Below are 8,258 nucleotides of genomic sequence, written 5' to 3' on the forward strand. Positions count from 1 at the left end.
CTCTCTCTCACACACACACACACACACAATTCTATAAGGATAACTGAAACCTGATTTCTACATGTACTGATACCAAGAAACCTAGACCCTGCCTAGCCAGTAGATGTCATAAAAGCTTTTGCCTTTTGATTATAATCAAATCCCTTGGGATTTTCTTTCCCCATATGCTGCCCCTCTTATAATCAAGAGTAAAAATAAAGAGTTTTCCTGTGGAGGAAGAGAAGGAGCTAGCGAGGGGGGGAGGGAGGTGTCCCCGACCGCTTTCCGTCTCGCCGGCAAGAAAGGATCCTTCTGCAGCAGTTTATTTCATAAGCCTCTTACACCATCCCCGACCGCTTTCCGTCTCGCCGGCAAGAACAACGCGGGAGGACAAGTCAGGATCCTTCTGCAGCAGTTTATTTCATAAGCCTCTTACATAGCATACTAAGGATGAAGACCGAAGACGCCGAGAAGTGGGAGAGCTGTTGCTTATATATGCCCTAAAGGTCCCATTTATGACGTATAAGAAGCGGATTGGTTGCTGGAGATCACGCCACGGGAGGAGGCGAGGGAGAGCAGGCTCTTGTGCACGCCCCTTATGGGTGCAGCAGGATGTTTACTATTAAGAAGGTCCGGATACCAGCGCCATCTTGTAATGGCGGCGGAGGCTGTGGCTCTCCACAGGGAGGGAGAGAGAGACACACAGAGAGAGAGACACAGAGAGAGAGAGAAAGAGAGAGAGAAGGATTTAGCACATTTTTTGTGTGTGTGGTGCAGTGTGCGTATATACTTAGGTTCTTGTGTGGGGCACATGCACATGTGTGAAGGTGTGTGTGGAGGCCCGACAACATGAACACTGTGTGTCTTCCTCCATCGCTTCCCATCATACATATTGAGGCACGGTCTCTTGTTGAACCCAGAGCTCAATGATTTGGCTTATCTAGCTAGACGCTTTGCCCCGGTCATTTGGTTTCCATCTCTTGAGTGCTTGGATTGCAGGTGAGCCTGCATGTTTACTGGGATTTCATGTGGGTGCTGTGGACCTGCACTTTGGTCCTCACATTTGTGCAGCAAGTGATTTATCCACCAAGTAATCTCCCCAAACCCCAAAGGCACTCTAATTAAAAAGATTTCTTAAAATTTTGAAATGCATAAAATGAACAATTTCTTCAACAACTGTGTTTTATTGCTGAAATTGATACCCTCTAGCAAAGAAATGTTAAGAAGCCCTTTTTTTCCACAGAAGGAAAAAAAAAGCTACGGAGAAACCGGACAAGAAGGAAGGAAGGACTTACTCTGGCTCATAGTTTGGGAAGTCAAGTCTATAGAGATAGGAAAGTATTGGGACAGTGGCTCCACAGCAGTGGCCTCCTCGGCTCCTCACCTCCCCATGGCAGTGGGAATCTGGGCTCCTCACCTCCCCCATAGCAGTGGAATCCTGGACTCCTCACTGCCTCCACAGATGTGGGAACCTGGGATCCTTACCTCCTCCACAGCAGTGGAATCCTGGGCTCCTCACCTCCCCCAGGGCAGTGGAATCCTGGAGTCCTCACTGCCTCCATAGCTGTGGGAACCTGGGATCCTCACCTCCTCCACAGCAGTGGAATCCTGGGCTCCTCATCTCTCTCATGGCAGTGGAATCTTGGACTCCTCATCTTCCCTAGGACAGTGGGAACCTGGGCTCCTCACCTTCTCCACAGTAGTGGAATCCTGGGCTCCTCACTTCCTCCATGGCTGTGGGATACTGGACTCCTCGCCTCCTCTTGGCAGTTGGATCTTGGGTTCCTCACCTGCTCATGGCAGTGGGAACCCAGCCTCCTCACCTCCTCCATGGCTGTGGAAACCTGGGGCTCCTTACCTCCTCACACCTTGGCAGAATGAGGAAGTATGTCCTCAGAATGTCTCCAGATGGAGACTAGGCTGGGCTATGAAAGGCCAGCCCTCAGCCATCCACTCTATTGAGATTCTACTTCCTAAAAGCTCCATGAACTCCCAGACATCCTAGCAACCTGGGACCAAATATTCAAATGCATGAGCCTGTGGAGAATATTTCACATTCAAACCAGAACAAGGATGGTATTCCATTTTTGAGAAGCTGGATCACCTGACATCCCACAGGTTTTTAACAGAGAAGAATGGTATTTATGCAAGAATCTGATACCAGTTAGATGATGACAGCTTTGCCAGTAAATATGTATTTAAATATTTAGAAAGGAAGGCTGCCACTGCTGACAGGTCCAAGAAAACCATGGAGAAGTGGAGAAGGGTGGTATTTCATTAAAAATATTTTCATTAATTCTTTGAGAATTTATTTCATACAATGTATTTTTATCACATCCAGCCCTCCCCTGCTTCCTCTCAGATCCCCCCACCTTCCTACCCACTCAATTGTGTGTCCTTTTTTCAAAGTCCAAGTCCAATTTCCTGTCCAAATACACTTGGGTGTGAAGCCATCCCCTGGATATGGCTGGCTTACTAGGGGTCAAATTCTTAAAGAAAACTGGTCCTCCTCCTCCCAGCAGTTGAAATTTCCAACAGATCCTCAGCTAGATGTGAGACTTCTTGTTCACCTCTTCCTCCAGGCTGGGATTTGGTCTGTCTTGACCTTGTACAGTCTTGTGAATGCTCTTGATACCATTATGAGTTCATATGTGCAACTGTCAAGTTGTGTCCAGAAGACACTGTTGTATTGGATGTAGTCAGCCTCTGACTGTTATAATCTTTCTGTCCCTTGGTGATCCCTGGACCATGGAAGGAGGGTCTGATATAGATGCCTCATTTAGGGTTGGACACTATGGAGTCTTTTATTCTCTGTACCTTGACCAGTTGTGGGTATTGTGTTAATTGCTGTCGACTGCCAGAGGAAGCTTCTTTGATGAGGGTTGAGAGATGCATTAATCTATGAGTTTACTAATAAGACAGCCACTGGTTTAATACTATGTCCACTTAGTAGTAGGTTCTCCCTTAGGATCTATCATCTATCTGGTGACAGGTTCTTGGTCCTGATAACAGTGCCAGGTATGGGTTCCATCTTATGGGGTGGTCCTTAAATTCAGTCTGAATGCATTTGGTCACTCCTATAATATCCTACCACTGCTGTACCAGTGGGTACATCTTGACATGTCAGTAATTGTAGCTTGAAAAGTTTCACTGCTGAGAAAGATTGATGATTACTTTTCTCTTCCAGAAGTGTGCATCATACCTTCTAGAACTGTGAGAGGCAGCTCGTAGGAATGAAACGTCAAGATCAGTACCACTTGATTTCTCCACATTCTGTGACTCAAGTATGTGATGTCTTCAGCAATAGAATTTTACCATCCAGTTCTGGAGGGTACTGCCATCGAGTATAATGGCAATAACCAGTATTATCTGGGGTCTATGGACAATACTAGCCAGCAGCTCCAAAGGAGGTAACTTATTCCTGGCACTGAGCTGTTTAGTTACTAACTTGTGGTGTCTAATAGAGGCACTGCCCCCTTGTTACATGGTAACGACATTTGAATTCTTTTTTGTAAGTATGTGTATATATTATTAGGAAGCTTCTATATTAGTAGATAGCCATATGATATTTTCAAAAGCACTTTGGTGCTAGTTATCTCACCCCATACTTCCTTCCGTACCCTGCCTTCCCACCTCACCACATTTAACCCTTCCTGTTCCATTATTACCATTCTCTCATCATATTACTGCATTCTGTCTCTGCTTCCTTGAAAATCCTCCCATCCTCATGTCTCCTTACTAGTTTCCTGACCTCCTTGAGTTTTCCAAATGAAACACACATGTCTGAAGATTCAAACCTACCACATATATAAGAGAGAAAAATCTGATGATGTTCATCTTTCTGGGTCTGGGATACCTCACTCAGGATGATTGTTTCCATTTGTCTGCAAATTTTGTACTACAGAAATACTTGCCCATACATGTTCATTGCAACTATATTCACAATAGACAATAAATAAAACCAACATAGATATCCACCAATTGATGAAGAAATAATGACAATGTGGTACATTTACAAATGTATATTAGTCAGGTGTTAAGAGAAGTGTGCTATTTCTAACCAGAGAGCAAAGTGGAGCTTTTGAGTGCTGTGATGTGTAAATAACCATTTAGAGAACATTAAAGTTCTATCTATACTTCACATCACAAACACAAACATTAACTATGAAATCAAGTAGGCAGCAAAGTGAATAGTTGTTGTATGCTTTTATCACCCGAGAGCATGGGAAAAGTTTTCTAACTATGCCTCCAAATCTAGGTGTAATAACATATTGAAAAATTTGACCAGGAAAGTATTTGTAAATCACTATGATTAAAAGGTAAGTGAAGTCAAAGGACAGCTGACAAATGGATAGAAATTATTTGCAACATTAACACAAAATGTCTAATATCTGTCATATATAAATGTATACAAGGAAGATTCTTAAAAATTGAAGGCAATGTTATATTTATTAGAAAAAATCTACAAATGACATGAAAGGATAATTTTTTAAAATGTATTGTGACTCTAAGCATTTTAAAATGTTAAGTAGTGTCCAGAAGAGACGCACACTGGAGGTTGTAGATGAGTATTTGCAAGAAGATGCCATAATAAATGTTAAATACGCTAAAATCATGTGCAAATTAAATGATGCTAAAATATCATTTTTCACCTCATGGCTTGGAGAAATTTAGCAAAGAAACACATGTTAAACATAGCATATTAAAATTAAAATATAATTTGAATTAACTTGAAAATTTTACCCATAAGGCTATGGAGAAACAGATACTATCTTTCATCAATAACACACACACACACACACACACACACACATATTTGTCCTAAAGATCTCATTTTTAGAACTTCGCCCTGAAGCCAGCACTCCATCAGCATGGAAACAGACATACATGAGGTTGTGTGCTCAGCATCACATGCATCTGGAAAGTATCTGAATACTAAAACACCCCCAAAAGAACAGGTTGATTTATACTTACGTACAGCAGAGTACCTTGTGAAAAGAACGGGTGCAAGCTGCCTTAACTGGTACATTTCTGAGATAAGGTATTAAAGATCTTAAAGGAACAACATGCAAAAGGTTTACACATCATTCGAAGCTGTACATGAGAAAGAAACCAGTCATTTATTTGCTTGTAATAAAAAGAAAAAATGCAGAAATTGAACAAATGTAGTGCACAGAGAAAGGTTCATGTGAAAGCTGGTAGTCACACTTCTCTGGGAATTTCTGATTTCCATTTTGTCTAGTGTTGGGGACTCCTGCTGTGTAAAGTAGCAGTTTCTCCATGTCCGGAAAGCCCACGGGCTCGGATTCAAATGCAGAGACTCCTTTTTCAGCAGGGTGCCTTCCCGACATCTTCCTGACTCATCTTTTGAAGTAGCCGTCACAGAAACATGGCCTCCGGCTCTGGAACTGCCAGCTTTTCCTGTGTGATTTTCAGGCAGTCTGGCAGCCTGGCAGGAGCTCACTGCCACATGTAAAAGTACCTATCAGCTAAGGCTTTTACCACTACCCCCACAGTATAAAATATCCTGGTTTCTCCCAATTAATCAGAGCTGGATCACCGAGACTTTGAGCAGAGCTGAGTCACTGAATAAAGGAGCTGTACCACTGACTGAGCTGAGTTCTGTGTCTTACTGCCTATGACCCAGCCTCCCCAGAGAGAGCTGTCTCTTCGTAAGCCGACTCACGGAAATCCAGCTTTCGCGGATTCTCGCACCTCCCCTCGTGACCTGGTGCCCAACGGTCCCGAATTTAGAGAGAGAGTGCACGGTGGAAATTGAAACGGTACCCGCCCGACCGAGAAAGCTGACAGGGGCCCTAAAGCCCCCAGCTCTGGTAGCAGAGACCCACGGCAATGCGATGCGGGACCCGCTGCACTCCAGCAGCCCGTGGGAGACCCGAGATCCCTGCACACGCCCATAGTCTAGGTTTGAGTTTGGAATATTTTTCAAATTTTACATATTCAAAAGTAAAATTACAGATCAACTACAAAGATGGACCACAGGATTTTAATTGCTCTTTATTTTCCTAGCTTAACAATAGAACAAGGGACTGGAGAGATGGCTCAGTGGCTTAGAGCACTGGCTGTCTTGCAGAGGATCCGGCTTTGCACAGCAAGACCTGGGTACACTTGTATACATACATGCAGGAAAAATAATAAAATATTTAAAAAGAGAGAACAGAAGGGTCTGTGAACAAACCCTGAACTCTCGTGGTGGTGTCACTTCAAGGTCACCTGGGTTCTGGTATGACATCAGATGTACTGTAGGTTGGAATCAACATTTAAATATAACTAGTTTGTCCAGAATGAGAATCTTACAGTTGAAACAAAGAGGGAATGAAGAAAGGCAAGGAATCCCCATATGGGAGGCATTTCATTAATTCTCAATGACTGTAGGATGTAACATGGTGTCTTGGTTTGTTTCTTCATTGCTGTGACAAAATACTCTGACCACTACCAACTTGGGGAGGAAAGGTTTATTCAGCTTACATCTCCCAGGTCACAGTTCATCAGGAAGCCCAAGATAGGAACTCAGGGGCAGGAACCTGGAAGCAGGAGCTGGGGCATGGGCCATGGAGGAATGCTCCTACTGGCTTGCTCCCCTGGCCCCTGCTCAGCCTGCTTTCTTATGCAACATAGGCCCACCTGCCCAGGGGTGGCACCACCCACAGTGGGCTGGGCCCTCCCACATCACTCATCAAGAAGATGCCCCTCAGACATGGTCACAGGCCAGTCCAATAGAGGTAATTCCCCAATTGAGGCTCCCTCAACCCAGGTGTGTCAAGTTGATACTAAAGCTATCCAGCACACATGGTATTACAAATTATGGCTACATATGCTACCTGTGCTCTCTAAAGTGTCCAAGAAATCAGTGATACCTCAGGACAATTGGATCTTGTTTTTGAAATACCATTCTTCATGGGAAAAAATGTAGGGATAAATTTTGAATTAAACGGGTAAAAAGAAAACGTGAGTGACCCTGGAAAGTCTTGCTGGTGTATTGAGAGTGGAGAAGATAACAGACATGTTGACCAATGTGCTTGTGGCTTTCATGTGACAGGCTACAGGAATTTCAAATCAGCAGCGTATGTACTAAAGATATACAGTTTGGTTTGTTGTACCTCAATAAAGGTGGAAAATGAATTTAAATTAAAAATAGAGGAAAATATTTTTAAAAATTCTAAAATTTTTGAGGGTCTTCTTGAAGAGACTCCCATTGTCTAAATGTTGGGTAATTTAGGAATAAACATGAATACTGACAATACTGAATTAAAATGTATTGGGTAAAGCAAGAAATCATGAGCCCCTCCTGAAAACAATCATAAAGAACAGAAAAAATACCTCACAGTTATACCATAATCAACAAATAAATGCCAAGCTGTGTTTGGCTAGAAGATAACTATTTTACAGCAAGCTATTATTGCTTGTTAAAAATAAAGTACTCTCAAATAATTTCCCCAAAGAATAGTTAACATTTAAGAGAATAAAAAAGTAACTTATAGTGGAGAAAGCTGGCAGACTACAACTCAGTCCAGGGATCAGTGTGACCTAATAGGCCACACTTGCCAATGTGCAGCACTAAGGAAAGCAATGCTGTCTATGCCAAAAACATAACCCAAGTCTGAGCACCAGAAAAGAGCAGACAGAGTCAGGCTGAGGTGCATTTTAACAAAGCAGGTGTCTTCTGAAAATACCGAAGCTATGCAAGACCAAGAAAGGGCAGGGAACTTTTCAGATCAAAGATAGGCTGAAGGGTACAACAACTAAATGTGCAGACCTGGGTGGAGTATTGTATGAAATGAGAAAACACTGTTGAAGATGTAACTGGAGAAATTAAACTATGTTGTGGAAGGGATAACATGAGTTATTTTTGTGTTAGTCTAACAAATTTCTTTTTAAGCTTGTGAATAATTCAGAGAGAATGGTTTTTAAAAGTTAACCTGACTCATAAAACAGCATAAAATACTCAGAAAATTAAAAATCATTAATACAATAATAGACATTAGGAATAAATAAACATAAACTGTAGTTTTTCTTTTGAGACAGGATCATTTTAAATAGTCTAGGCTGGTCCTTTTGCAGGTGTGCACTACTGCAACTGGTAAGCTATGCAATTTTTAAATAGTGTAGTATTGATACAAATATAAAGTAGATAAAAAAAGAACAAAGTCCAGAAAAAGATCTACTCATATATGTGAACCTGATTTAAGTAAATTGAATTATATCAGGGCAAAGTTTTATATAAATTATACTAGACTAGTTATCTTCATGAAAATAAG

General features: G+C 42.1%; 1 pseudogene; it reads right to left on the reverse strand.

Annotated features, from left to right (window-relative positions):
* Window positions 1-2,112: 2,112 nt before the first annotated feature.
* On the reverse strand, window positions 2,113-2,233 carry LOC115070493 (annotated as a pseudogene).
* Window positions 2,234-8,258: the final 6,025 nt, after the last annotated feature.

This window comes from Nannospalax galili, unplaced genomic scaffold (genome assembly GCF_000622305.1).
Source record: "Nannospalax galili isolate Female #2095 unplaced genomic scaffold, S.galili_v1.0 scaffold135, whole genome shotgun sequence".
Lineage (NCBI taxonomy): Eukaryota > Metazoa > Chordata > Mammalia > Rodentia > Spalacidae > Nannospalax > Nannospalax galili.